The 14,532-nt window shown below is 37.5% G+C and overlaps 1 protein-coding gene and 1 pseudogene across 2 annotated transcripts in view; both read right to left on the bottom strand.

Annotated features, from left to right (window-relative positions):
- Positions 1 to 11,939, bottom strand: part of LOC128870452 (uncharacterized) — a 38,292-nt gene extending 26,353 nt beyond the window's left edge. The window contains exon 1 of one of the 2 annotated variants that reach the window (XM_054113119.1): positions 11,669 to 11,939. The gene's annotated coding sequence lies outside the window, so the exon portion shown is untranslated. The remainder of the gene's footprint in view (positions 1 to 11,668) is intronic. The other variant, XM_054113118.1, reaches the window with a different exon arrangement.
- On the bottom strand, positions 1,952 to 2,979 carry LOC128870453 (probable fatty acid-binding protein; annotated as a pseudogene).
- Positions 11,940 to 14,532: the final 2,593 nt, after the last annotated feature.

Consider the following 14,532-nt stretch of genomic DNA (forward strand, 5'->3'; position numbering starts at 1 on the left):
GACTCTTTTAGTCTAAGTTTCATCTCATTTGCGTAATTGTTTAAGTTATATACTGGTTGATTGTCCTCGATTATGTCAGTTGGTAAGCGTGGAAGTTTTCCGTATATTAACTCGTACGGTGAAAATTCCGTCTCTATGTTCGGTGTGGTATTAAAAGCAAATGCAAAATAAGGTAGCCATTGGTCCCATTCGTGATTTTCTACGAAGTGTAACAGAAATTCATTTAGGACTCTGTGACTCCTTTCAACTGTTATTGTCTGATGGTGATAGGGTGCTGAAAAGGTCTGCTTTATATTTAGTATTTCGCATATATTTTTCATTAATTCATTTGCAAACTCTGTACCTCGATCAGATTTTAATGTTTTAAAAAGTCCGTATTTTAGTATTACCTGTTCTACTAGTGTCTTTGCGATAGAAATTGCTTCTTTAGTTTTCATTGGGAATAAGATTACGTATTTTGTCAGTTCGCATTGTACCGTTAAAATATATCGGAAACCTTTTGATATAATCAATGGTCCTACTGTATCTATGCTTAAATTTTCAAAGCTTGTACTAGGTGTGTCCCTTATTGTCATTTTTTCTTTTATGTACTTTGTCTGTTTGTTTCGAGTACATTCTTTACAACTGTTTATATATCGTTTTATCATTTTTCTCATGTTCTTCCATATGTATTTTTGCTTTAATTTTAAGATAGTTTTTCTTATACCCAGATGTCCTCCTAGTGCTGAATTGTGATACTCAAAGATTAAATTTTTTATAATTTCTTCGTCATTAATTTGTTTTGGGGCTTTATATAAAATTATTCTTAAGGGTCTTAATTTTTGTTCTAATCTTTCACTTTGTAACTTGTTGAATGCATTCTTAAAATTTTCAATATTCATTTCTCTTAATAAATTATCTTTTGCTAGCGCTAGCTTTTCTATATTTCTTTTAGTCGCTATTGATGATAGTTTCGCCATGATTGAAACGTATTTCAGAGGCTCCTCACTATATCGGACTATTATATCCCCTTTTTTATTTATCTGTATTTCGGATCCTTTCATTTTTTCTTCGTATACGAATTTTAATCTTTTTATATTTCTTATATCAGCTGTGGACGTACATTCCCAAATGTGATGTTGGCCTGACTTCGAATGAGAGTTGTAGTTCTCCTTGTCTACCCTGGTGTTATTTTTGGCAGACATTCCCCTTGTTATTACAAACATTTTATTATTGTCATCACAATTCGTTGGTATCATTTTTTTTAGTATCTCTGAGTCTATCTTTATTCGTGATAATGCATCGGCATTTGTATTCATTTTGCCTTGCTTGTAGACTATTTCGAAATCATAGTCTGACAAATCAAGTCTAATCCTTGTCATCTTGGATGAAGGATTTTTGTGTGAAAATAAGGAGATAAGAGGTCTGTGGTCCGTTACCACGGTGAATTTTCTATCCATTAGGTATGGACGGAAGAAATTTATTCCCCAGTGAATCGCGAGTAGTTCTAAAAAAAAATTTTATTTTAAATTTTTTTTTTTTTTTTTAACGCCATTGTGCATTTTATTAAAGTTAATATAAATTCTACACTTTTTTTTTTCATTAAGGTGCACGAATATTCAATTTTATGTTTATTTAACTGAATGCAAAAAGTCATATTTGTTCTTATGCCGGTTTTGTGCTTAAATATTTGTCAATGATAAAAATTTTCAATTAAATGTTAATATATTTAAATGCATTAGTGAAAAATCTCTATTCAACAATATTTATCATAGCATGTGTGAACAATTTGGTGCGCGTCGTTAATAATATTGAGAATTATTTCACTTAAATTAGCCGCCTAATCATATAAAAATAGTTAATTGTTACCTAATACCAACTTCATACTTTTGATTACATTATTTTATGCATTAATCAGCAAATAATCAGTCATAAACAAAATTGGGATATTCATAATCCAAAATATATATATATGTATATGTAGTTATATAAAGTACAATGTATGCTGTATGATAGTTAGTTTTTCAATTATTAGTTTATCGCAAGAAGTGGCATTTTTTTATTTTAGATTACTTTAGCTTTTTGTTACTGTTGTTTTGAACTTCGCATGTAGCGCACTGCGCATTTATACAGCCTTGTAGACTCTGACGGACTTCACGTCGTTGAGGGTGAGAGTAGTCACTAGCTCGGAGTCAGTGAATTCCCGAATAATGGTCGATGGTTTGTCACCCTTCTGTTCTTGCACCAATTTGTTGCCATCCAGAGTGAAGACGCTCTTCAATTTACGACCATCAAATGTCTCTTCATCGAATTCCTCGCCCAGCTTGAAGTTGATCGTAGTTGTCTTGAAGGTTGAGGTAATGGTGAAAGAGTAATTATCACCATCCTTCCTCAGTTCAACGGTGGGGCTGACCCATTTTGCGTAGAATCATACCGACACCCAATTCCTTCATGTATTCGTCGAAGTTTTCACTCTTTTCTAATTTGTATTTCTTTCCTTCCCAGACAACCATTTTTACTAATAATTTATTTAGCGTTTAGGATCGTCCGCAGGATCGCCATGTAAAGTGATGCAGGATCGTCAATGTATAAGTGTTATTATTTTATGGAAGAGCTTTAGGGCAAACCTGCCGACTAAAGATTCCTTTGTAAATAAAAGATTTTTATTCTGTTAGGGCAAATGACTGCCTTCCAACTATCCGGTTGAGACTGAGCTGCCTTCTGATAGAATGGCTTTATTTTTATACTTTCTTTTTGCCTTGTCATCAATAAAGTATACATAATTACAATCAAACATTGTTACAAGTAAAAATCAATAACAAAATTGTAAACACTTAAAAATACTATACAATGAAATTTTGCTTAGGTTGACTTAAATTTTGTTTAGGTTAACTTACTTCACAGTAAGCTATGGCTTCGCTTTGGAGTGGGGTATCATATGACAAAAAAATGTATTTGGTGTGTGCCATGTGTTTACTTATGTTTCGGGTTTCAAAAAAAAAAGAAAAGAACTTTTGTCATTGAAATTGAAATGAAAAGAATTATGTCATTAAAGTAGAGTAAGTTAAACTGAAAAGAATTATGTCATTGAAATTGAAGAGTAGAGTGAATTGAAATGGTTTACATAATTTGAGTTTGAGTATTAAAAATATATTTAAAGAATTCGAAAGAAGTTTGAAAGTGAAGTGGAGGTACTCTACAGCGCTTCAACTTCAGGTAGGGCGAACGACGCAATATTTTTTATTTTTCGCTTGTCATTTGTAAACTTCATTAGAATACATTTCATCATGGAACGCTAAACACTTGAGCATCGATTGCAAATCGTGCAAATTTTCTATGAAAATAATCGTTCTGCTGCTGCTACTTTAAGAGCATTACGGCCATTTTACGGTCCATTTAACAAGCCGTCCTGTTTTGGGGTTATGTGAAGTCATTGGTCTACAGTAACAAGCCGGCGACGATTTGTGAGCTCAGAGCCAATATTGAACGCGAAATTGCTGGAATTTCGGCCGATTTATGCAAAAGAGTGGTCGAAAATTGGGTTCAACAATTGGACTTCGTAAAACGTGCACGCGGTGGTCATGCAAAAGAAATCGAATTTCATACTTAAATGTATATGTTCAAACTCGATAATAAAAAAAAAAATTAGTTAAAAAAGTCAAACCGTTTGTGTTTTATTCAAAAAAGTTCAAAAGTTGAAGCGCTCTTACTGAAAAACCCTATATATTGTTGCTATGTCAGCTAGCCACATATCGTCTCTAAAGTATTATTCTCCTTTTGAGTGATCTAAGTGTTTATATATTCGTGTCTTGCTTGATAGTGCTTTTTGTTTTTCCATGTTTAAATTTTGTAGTTTCATGTATAATAAAAACTGGATACAGCGATCTTGCCAGTCCGTAGCAGTTATATTTTCTTCAAGCTTTAGGCTGAACTCCATACCTAAGTCATTGAGTTGTTTGACCCAAAACACGTTGTTTCGATGCGTAACTATGCGCTGTGTAAGTTTGTGGGGGGTTTACTGTATGTGTAGTTCTAACGAATATAAGTAGCTAACTCCTATGTTAGTTTCTAGCGTTATTGCATAATTCGGGGTGAAGTCAAGTAATTTGACAATTCTTTTAATAAAATAGCGCTGAAGATTATTTACATCTTCAAACAGCGTATAACCCCAGATTTGAGCGGTATATGTTTGTATGGCTCTGCACACAGCTTGAAACAGCTTCCACTTAGCTTTGTATGAGATGTATGGCTTAGCGAAGAAATTGCACCATGTGCAATTAATGCTAGCTTTTGTTGAATTATTTCTGGCTTGCACATGTTTAGCAAACACCACTTCGGATGCGAGGATGTACCACCATTTGGCTAGTTGACCACCTTTTCAAAAGACCATAATCTCAGATTTGATTAAATTTACTTCCATGTTCCACATATTATATCAGGTCAGTCCATACGCTCGTGCGTTTTTTAAAGGTGGTTATAAAATTAATAAAAAAGATGTTTAAAGTATTTATTAATCAATAATATATTTTCCTTCATTATTTACAATGTCTTCCCAACGTTTAGCAAATTTTTAATTCCCTGCTCAAAAATTTTTTTGTCCCTGGAGCCAAACTACGCTTCGATATCCCTTTTTATAGCTTCTTGTTACTCATATGGGATTGAAGTCCACGGAAAAGGTGATAATCACAAGGTGCAATATCCGGAGAGTATTGTGGATGCGGCATTAGCTCCCATCCGAGCTCGTTCAGCTTGCCTAATGTTTGCCTTGCGGTATTTTGTTTTTTTTTTGGTGGGTGAGGTGTGGTTCTAAATGCCTTCGCACTTACCGCTACCGTCGTCTACTGGGTCGTGTGGTGTGGCCACTAAAACGATCCCTCCTCTCCTTCTGGGGATACACCCTTTCCGGAACTGCCTTCTATATTACTTCGGGAGGTCCCAGAACGGCATCCATAAAGGATGAATTCTATTCACTCACGTCTTGGTCCACCATATTTGTAGCCAGCTTTCATGCTATAGGCTCGTCTTCCTGTGTCTCTATCTGTGTGGCTTCGCTTTGTTGCACTGTGTCGAGGTCAATCTTTTTTTTTCGTAGTACGTTCTCGATGTATTTTTTTACCGCGTTCTGTTGTCCTGGCTGTTGAGCATTTTGCTGATTGTGTTGCTCGGTGCGATGTCGGAGATCTGCTCCCTCAGAGCATTTCTCTCCGCCAACCATCTGTCACAACTAAAAAACGTGTGTTCAGCGTCATCGCCGGTGCTTCGCAGTATATGCACTCGGAATCGGTTACCTTGCCCATACGGTATAGATAACTCTGGAAGTATCCGTGGCCCGAGAGGAACTGGGTTAAGAAGTAATTGACTTCACCGAAGCTCCTTTGGACCCATTTGTCAATTGATGGAATAAGTTTCGCCGTCCATCTAAGACTCGGTTCAGTGTCCCATCGGCTTTGCTACCGCAGCATGGTTTGGCGTCTCCGTTCTGGGAAGCTAGTGATTACGCGTTTCTTCTTGGAGTACCACGCATCCATTCGTTTCCGGACCATGAGGTCGAAAATTGCAGCGCCTGAGACAGTGCGTTAGGCTGAGGCAACTCTGAGTGCCGCTGTTCGGTGCACAGCCTCCAGTGCTTTGTGCTTGGCTTTGCAATTTAGCGCAATTCCACATACTTCGCTGCCGTACAGGAGAATTGATGCTGGCCCACCGATGTTTGCCATTAATATACTTAACATACCCGCTTTGTTGCTTTGGTAGCCGCATGCCGTATCTGGGCCCAGAAAGTAAGCCTGCAGTGAAGTTGAATACCTAAGTATTTTACTACTTTTTGGGTCACTAAGGACGTGTCGCCTATTTGCATCCTGACCTCGTGTCATAAGGATGACTTCGATTTTATGTTTGGCGAGTTCCAGGCCGTGGTCCTCAAGCCATATTTGCGTCCTTATCATGACTTGGTTCAGCTTCCTTCTAGCGTCCTCAGTGTCCCGAGCTGGTATGACCGCCGCTATATCATCCGCTTATCCCACTAGGTATGTATCTTCTGACATTTCTATGCTCAATATCTTATCGTAGCTCAGATTCCAGAGATCGGGCCGAGTATAGATCCTTGAGCTGTGCCAGACGTTAGTGATTTTGTTTTTTGAACATCTGGTGTGTCGTACAGCAGTTCGCGTTCGCTCAAGTAGCACTGGAGAATCCTTATCAGGTATGCAGGTATTCGAAACCTTTCTCGTAGTGCCTTTATAATGTCTGTCCATTGTAGGCTGTTAAAGGCATTTTGGAAATCAAGCGTTGAGCGCTACTTACTACCTCTTCTATTAAACCAAGGGTTAATTTTCCGCGTCGGAAACCGTATTGCCTTGCTGACAATCCTCCTGCTCTCTCAACAGGCTCTGCAAGTCTACGCTGTATGAGTTTCTCAAACAATTTCCCGGCGCTGTCCAGCATGCAAAGCGGACGCCAAGCTGCCGGTTGCGCTGGGTTACCCTTACCCTTACTGATCAACATCAGTTTCTGTATTTTCCACAGCTTAGGGAAGATGCTTTGACTTTATAATCCGCATAAGCTGTTCAACTATGACCCAAATGCAAAGTTCAAAAACGGTTTGAGATAGAAATTAATTAAAATAATTTTGCTTGATATTTTTCTGATTGGTTGTTTTGATTTTATTCAACGAGGCATAGCAACGAATGCCGGGTATTGTAATATTATGGTTATTAATATAAAATTATTTTCTATGAAATTATTGTTTGTAATTCTTTTATATACACATCCTAAATCCCTCAAAACTACTTCTACGCGAGCGGGGCCAAGGGTTAAAGCTAGTATATATATAATTGGCACGTACACCCTTTTTGGGTGTTTGGCCGAGCTCATCCTCCTATTTGTAGTGTGCGTCTTGATGTTGTTCCACAAATGGAGGGACCTGCAGTTTCAAGCCGACTCCGAACGGCATATAGTTTTTATGAGGAGCTTTTTCATGGGATAAATACACTCGGAGGTTTTCCATTGCCTGCCGAGGGGCGACCGCTATTAGAAAAAACTTTTTCTTAATTTTTTTGATCTTTCACCGAGATTCGAACCGACGTTCTCTCTCTGAATTCCAAATGGTAGTCACGCACCAACCTATTCGGCCACGGCAGCCACCGGATTTTATAAAACCGGGCATAATACGACGAATTGGAGAGCAAATGCAAGAATTTATAAATTGTACCCTGCTCTATGTCATGATGATTAGTTCAAAAGATATTTGTGTAAAGATAGTTCCGTCCTAACTATGTTGCTGTTGTTTCATGTTCTTTACTTCATATTAAATTCAAATTAGTACAGCATTATAATAATAAATAAATAACTGAACGTACGACTATAACATAAGTTATCAATTGGGGGTATAATAAATCTTCAACATTACTAATTGAAAAGGGAATCCTAAAATTGAAATATAAATTAATTATTGTATGAATATATACATATACTATAATTGGCACGTACAACCTTTTTAGGTTTTTGCCCCAGCTCCTCCTCCTATTTGTGGCATGCGTCTTGATATTATTCCACAAATGCAGGGGCCTACAGTTTCAAGCCAAGTCCGAGTTGGTGTTTCAGCGAGATTCGAACGTACGTTAATTAGTAATCAACAAATAACAAACTGATTACGCGAATACGTTAAAAATAAGCTCCCTGTATGTATTTAAGGCAGCCAGATAATCACTACCGTTCAAAATCATATTTATATTTGACAGATCCAATGTCTTTTCCCCAAAATGTTCAGAACGAAAATTCGTATAGAGAGGACAGGTACCATTGAAGTGCTGAATATTTTCTGGTATATTCAATTTACAAACTGGACAAGCGGTAGAAGATACTTTTTTAAAGGGCCTTTCATTTAGAATAAGGAGCCCTCCTCTGCCACGAAAGATAAAACTGAATTGCTGAAGGAGAGGCACTAGTTAGTAGGTATTGATAAAACAGCAGCTTTACTACCTACTGAAAGTAGATAGTATAATATTAAACTAATTAAGTTTTCATATTTTTAAATCCGTTAATAGGATCTAACATTTAAAAGATTGAAATTTGCGCCTAAACAAGTACAAGACGTAAAAGTTATTAAAAAAAAAAATATCAGTCTAACGGTTAGACGCGATAGAAGTGAAACCTTCCGTAAAACAAACTGAGAGAGAATGAGACGAAAGCAGCATCAGGAGTGGGATAATTATAGGTTCATTATAATATTGCTATAAATTTCATATTTTATTTTCTTCATTTTATTATTATTCATCCTCAATGTTTGCAATTTCAACAAATGATACGAGTGGCTTATGATAGCTAAAATGTGATACAAATGCTTTGGTTTCGATGTTGTCAACATATCTTTGAAAAACCGCGTCAATTATTGTTTTTGATCGTGTTGTCGATTAAGTGCGATTGTTACACATTTTTAAATTGAATGTTGTATTGAGAAAGTCAATTAAAGGAACCGCTGTGTCCAATGCAAAATTCCCGCGCGATACTTCTGGTGTATGCTTTATTAAATTTTCGTGAATGAATTCCGAGATGCTATTTATTGATTGATTCGGTGAAACATAAATTGCCCCAATTAAAACTGTTTTTCTATTGCTCAATCTGGTTTCGCATGCACATATTTCTTCCACTTTAGAGAGCTGAACAGAGAGTGATTCTAGTTGCTCTGCATTCAGATCTATCTGTGGAGTTACAATACGAGCACCGTCATGTTGATTATGGTATATTGCAACACCGCCTGCAATTGCGGTAAATATTTAAAAATGAAAATATTTACGAATATAAAAATACGGACGCAATACAGCACACGCGGTTGCTATTATGAGCGTCGTAACGCGTATATTACACAGACGTACTAACATACACACAAACATTCGTAGGACGCTTGGTCTAAGCAAGTATTAGGTAGTGTAGTATAGGTATACATAATGGCTTCTCGCTCACCGTGGCTCCCTAATACGCAGACGCGCACACATACGTACTAGCATACATACAAACATACATACGTATGACGCTTGAACTAAACACCAAAGCAAGTAATAGGCAGTGTAGTATACATACTACAATACTCACTATACTAGCGTGGTTCAGCAGTACGCAGCCACACACATATACGTATATCAACATATAACGCTTCGTAGTGCCGCTTTTTCGTTTCATCGAGTCTCAAATCACTCCCAACGATTCTAAAGAAGTTTTCACTTCAAAAAAAATGTAAAATGTAAAAAGCAACCAAGTAGTTATCAAGATTTAATTCATGAATTTAAAGAATTATTCGTTACGATAGTTGGGTTACAAAGAACGAAATTGACTTGACGCATTTAAGCAATACTCCTAGCAAGTATACGTCATTCGTAATACATGAAGAAAAATTTCGAATTTTCGTATGTGTTTTTCGGCATTTCAAATTCACTTGCCGTATTTTCGAGTTTTATTGCATCAGTTTTAGGGCATCAGAAAAAGTTGATTTAAGATAGCATAGTTACTGCATACATGGATGGCCTAGTTGTACTGTCAAAGGATTAGTCAGAACTGAGAGGAAAGTTGGATAAAGTTTTACAGCGAGTGCCAGCAACTGGTTTCCTAATAGTCCAAATGCAGGCTGATAAAACTCAAAATTTACTCTTGTCGTACGGAATAGAACGTAGTTCCAACCGATAGTCTGAAGAGAAAGCAGTGGCAAAGCTTCCAATAACAAAAGATAAGAAAGCTTTACAGCCTTTTTAGGTATAACCTCGTACTTTCGTAGATATATTGAGCAATGTAAAATCATTACTAAGCCTCCTTCTGATTTGTTAAAACTGTAAATAAAATTTTTTTGTTTTAAATGGGCAGATAGCGTCTTTCCTGCAAATAAAACTAGCCTCTAAAAACCTAGTTAATCAGCTTAGAAATTGTTTAATCAGAAAGTGTTGATTGAAGTGTGTACAGTATGCGTGGATAGAGAGCAGTGTTGCTCCAGATGGACTCCTGCAATCAACAGCCTCATCTGGGGCAATTCATGATTGCTGTATGAAACCATATGAGGCGTAATTAAGAGCTATACCACCCATACGAGTTGGTAGCATTGGTCCTAGTGGAAACATTGAAAAGATGGAGAATATACCCCTTGGATATTTTGTTCACTATTGTAATACACCACAATGCATTTGCATTAATCCTTTAAAAACAAATTGTTCCGTGGCGAATCGCAAGGTGGCCTACCATTGGACACATTGCTGCACAGCAAAGATGAGACATGTTTATGCTCTAAGTCAAATGAATAGTGTGCTGCTAGAGGATTTCTTTAATCATACGAAAGACAATATAAAATACGCACCCAGACAGAGTCATTCCTCGACGACAAAAAAAAGGATTCTGTAGAGAAACAATTTACATACCTCGATTGCGGTCAAAAACTGTGAGAGTCGGACTCCAATGACAGGATCCGGGAAATGGGAGATCATAAAGGTGATGAGGGCTCCAAATTAGTATCATTTATGTCCTGTCTGTATACTAGGAGGTCTAGTGGATGTCGAGTGCAGTCCTGGATCTCGTCAATCAAGTCATAGAGTTATCTTCTGACATGCCTAGTAGGTGGCTTGGCATCCTCCAAGTGAGTGTAGGTCTGATTCCTACGATAGTATCCCAGCAGGTACGGTAGTCATATAATATTATGCTCCCTAACTGGTAGCATAGATGCCTCAGCGTGAAGATGTTGAAGGGGCTGTTGTCCCACTTCATCCGTAACCGGCATCCTAGCATCCCGTAACCGAAAAGTATTTTGGCGCATCATAATTCAGAACCGGTTGGTGAATTGTCTTAGTGTTTATTTGTCATAATGTCGTTTCGGGGTACGATTATCGAGCAATCACCAGCCTGTGAGATCTTAAAACTTCTCTCGTGGTTGAGGAAGCATTGAAATATAGGAATTGAAAAACAATGGGGAAATAATGTCAACGTGCGGCCCCCATTGCTTTATACTACTCTGTTAAAAATTTTCATCTCGGAATGACACTGACGTGTGTCGACCAAATAGGTAATTTGCGGACCGCCTCTTCAGTCTTTGCGGGAGAGTTAATTGTTCGATGGCAACAAGTAGTATGGAAAGGTTAACAGATCCAACGCGACTAGACTGTAGCATTACTACTAGACTGTTCGCAGGGGCTGATTCGGTTAAGTCCGCGGTAATAACAGGGTAATATGGACCTTTTTCAGGAAAAATGGAATCGACATGCGTATTCATAAAATAATTGTACTCAACTACACCTTTGAATTTTTTCGGTGCTCCTTCGCGATCTTTATCACCCACTAGACATATCGATTGGCTCGTGCCATTTGATTTTTTTTCAATGATTTGAGCATGAGACGGGTCACCGCAAAATTCGTACCAAAACTGCTCAATTTCGACCAAAAGCAGCATCGCATGAACATTGTTAATGAGATGTTGGACTCTGTCTACAACGACCCAAATTTGCTGAGGGTCATAACTGGTGACGAACCGTGGGTTTATGGTTATGACGTGGAAGCTAAAGCTTAATCATCTCAATGGAAGCTGCCGCTCGAACCAAGACCGAAAAAAGCGCGCCAGGGTCGGTCGAATGTAAAAGTTTTGCTTATCGTTTTCTTCGATTGCAGGGGCGTTGTGCATCATGAGTTCTTGCCACATGGTAAAACGGTCAATAAGGAATATTACCTGCAAGTTATGCGTAATTTGCGTGAAGCCATCCGCCAGAAATGCCCAGGTTTGTGGAAGAACAAAAATTGGCTTTTGCATCACGATAACGCCCCTGCTCACACATCGTCGCTTGTGTGCGACTTTTTTGTCAAAAACAGCACACGAATGATGTCACAGCCACCGTATTCCCGAGATCTGACCCCCAGTGACTTTTTCTTGTTGCCGAAACTGAAGAGGCCCATGAAAGGACGACGCTACGCTACGATTGACGAGATTAAGATGGCATCGAAGGAGGAGCTGAACAAGATAAAAAAAATGATTATTTGAAGTGCTTCGAAGATTGAAAAAAACATTGGCACAAGTGCATGATATCTCATGGGGACTACTTTGAAGGGGACAAAATAGATATTAATGAATAAATACATAATTTTTGAAAAAACACAAAATTCGCGATACTTTTTGAACACATCTCGTACATATATAAACTGTGATAAGTAAATATTTCGATACTGAAATTGCGACATCAGCTGGTACTGAAATAAATTATAAAGTTTTATGAAAATAAAAGCGTTTGTATTAATTTTAAAACTAATAGCTGCCAAAAAAGCTTGATAGCCGAACATTTTTGGTGACTCCTACGTGATTGTCGTGTGTTTGTCTAAAATAAAAACTATTGATGCTTTCCATTTCAATTCAACCGGGCTATTCGGATCATGTTCTTCGATTTCGATGTAACTTAAATATGTTGTTCTCTGGTCAAAATAATGAGACACGTATTTTTTTGTTCGCCCGAAAAAAATTTTTTTCTAGAGTTATCGGCAATTTTGTTTTTCGGCTCAAAATCGATTTTTTTTAATTTATAACTTTTTAGCTACTTTGGATTTCGAAAAAATTTCAATTTTTTTCTTTTTTGTTTCTACATGAAGTCGTTCGTGTAAGTAATGACAATCATTTTGAACCCAGAATTATTAAAATCGGTTCATTTTTGACTAAGTTATGGGAATTTAAAAAAAAAATTTTCTTATATAATACAATTAAAAAAAATCGATTTTGAGCTGAAAAACAAAATTGCCGATAACTCTTGAAAAAATTTTTTTTCGGGCGAACAAAAAAAAAATATTTGAGTTACATGGAAATCGAAGAACATGACCCGAATAGCCCGGTTGAATTGAAATGGAAAGCATCTATTGAATATTATAAGGCGTTTTTCAGTAAGAGCGCTTCAACTTTTTTTTTGAATAAAACACAAACGGTTTGACTTTTTTAACTAGTTTTTTTTTATTATCGAGTTTGAACATATACATTTAAGTATGAAATTCGATTTTTTTTGCATGACCACCGCGTGCACGTTTTACGAAGCCCAATCGTTGAACCATTTCTGGAAATAATGCGCTCATCGAACTTACTCTTCAACAAATCAATTGTAGCGTGTGCTGTGTGGCTTGTGGCCCCGTCCTGTTGAAACCACATGTCGTCTAAGTCCATACCATTCAATTGCGGCCAAAAATAATCGTTTATCATGTCGCCGTATCGATTTCCATTCACAGTAACGTGGCGATCGTTCTCGTCAACGAAATAATATGGGCCAATTACGCCGCCGGCATGTAAACCGCACCAAACAGTGATTTTTTCGGGATGCAACGGTGCCTCATGAATCACGTGTGGATTGCTTTCTGCCCAGTAACGCATATTTTGCTTGTTGACAAAGCCATTGAGCCAAAAGTGAGCTTCATCACTGAAGATGATTTTTTGAAAAAAAATCTGGATTAAAGTAGCAGCAACAGAACGATTATTTTCATAAAAAATTTGCACGATTTGCAATCGTTGCTCAGGTGTGTAGCGTTCAATGATGAAATGTATACTAATGAAGTTTACAAATAACAAGCGAAAAATAAAAAATATTGCGTCGTTCGCCCTCCCTATCGGAAAAAAGTTGAAGCGCACCTATTGAAAAACGCCTTATAATATGAAAATATTTGTTAACGCTTCGAAAATATTTGTTACGGTAGTTCATTATTGTCGCGTAGTGGTGCCCAATACCTACCTAATAAATAAAACAGTTTGGTAATTTGTTGCGGGACTTGTAAAATAAAGAACGTCAAGACGTCAGATCGGTTAATGACATACTGCGTTGGAAGCGTCAGTCCAAGCAGATTTTTACCATGGAACAGTGCACGCCACGCGAGCGCTCCCAAATTGTTGAAATTTACATTCAACAAAAGAAGTCAATTGTGAAAACTCAACGTTTGTACGAAAGGTTTTCGACTGGTGATGCTCTTTTTAATCCAAAGAGGCCAAATCAAAACCGACCAAGGCGTCGCCAAAGACATCCCAAAATCGCCGTTCTCAGCAGTTGGCCATTGCTCGGACCACTTTACAACGAATTATCCGCATTGATTTGCATTTATTCCCGTATAAAATTCAATTGACGCAAAGATTGTTGCTGGCGGACAAGCTTCGTCGATTGGAATGGGCCCAAAGAGTCATCGAAATCCGTCGGGTCCGTCGAATATGGGCAACCCTGTATATACATACATATATTTATGTGCTATCGATATAACCGGTCAGTTAATTTCTTAAACGTTGGACATGTCGCTTAGCCCAGGTAATGGTACCTTCATTAGAGGTGATTCAACAAATACAGCAACAACAAGTGGGCAACCGTCTTCATATCGCGTGTCGTTCTTAAAGCTAAAAACAATGTCAGTCTTTAGTCGACTTGAGCCTTTAAGTAAGTAATAACATAGAGTCACAATCTCGAACAAAAATTATTTTGTGCCAGTACTGGCATCCCATTTCCACTCAAACATATTGCGCGACTAATTTTTGCGAAGTAGATAATAATTCGGCATCATGTGTATTTAGAAGGCATTGAAAAATAT

This window comes from Anastrepha ludens, chromosome X, assembly GCF_028408465.1.
Source record: "Anastrepha ludens isolate Willacy chromosome X, idAnaLude1.1, whole genome shotgun sequence".
Taxonomy (NCBI): Eukaryota; Metazoa; Arthropoda; class Insecta; order Diptera; family Tephritidae; genus Anastrepha; species Anastrepha ludens.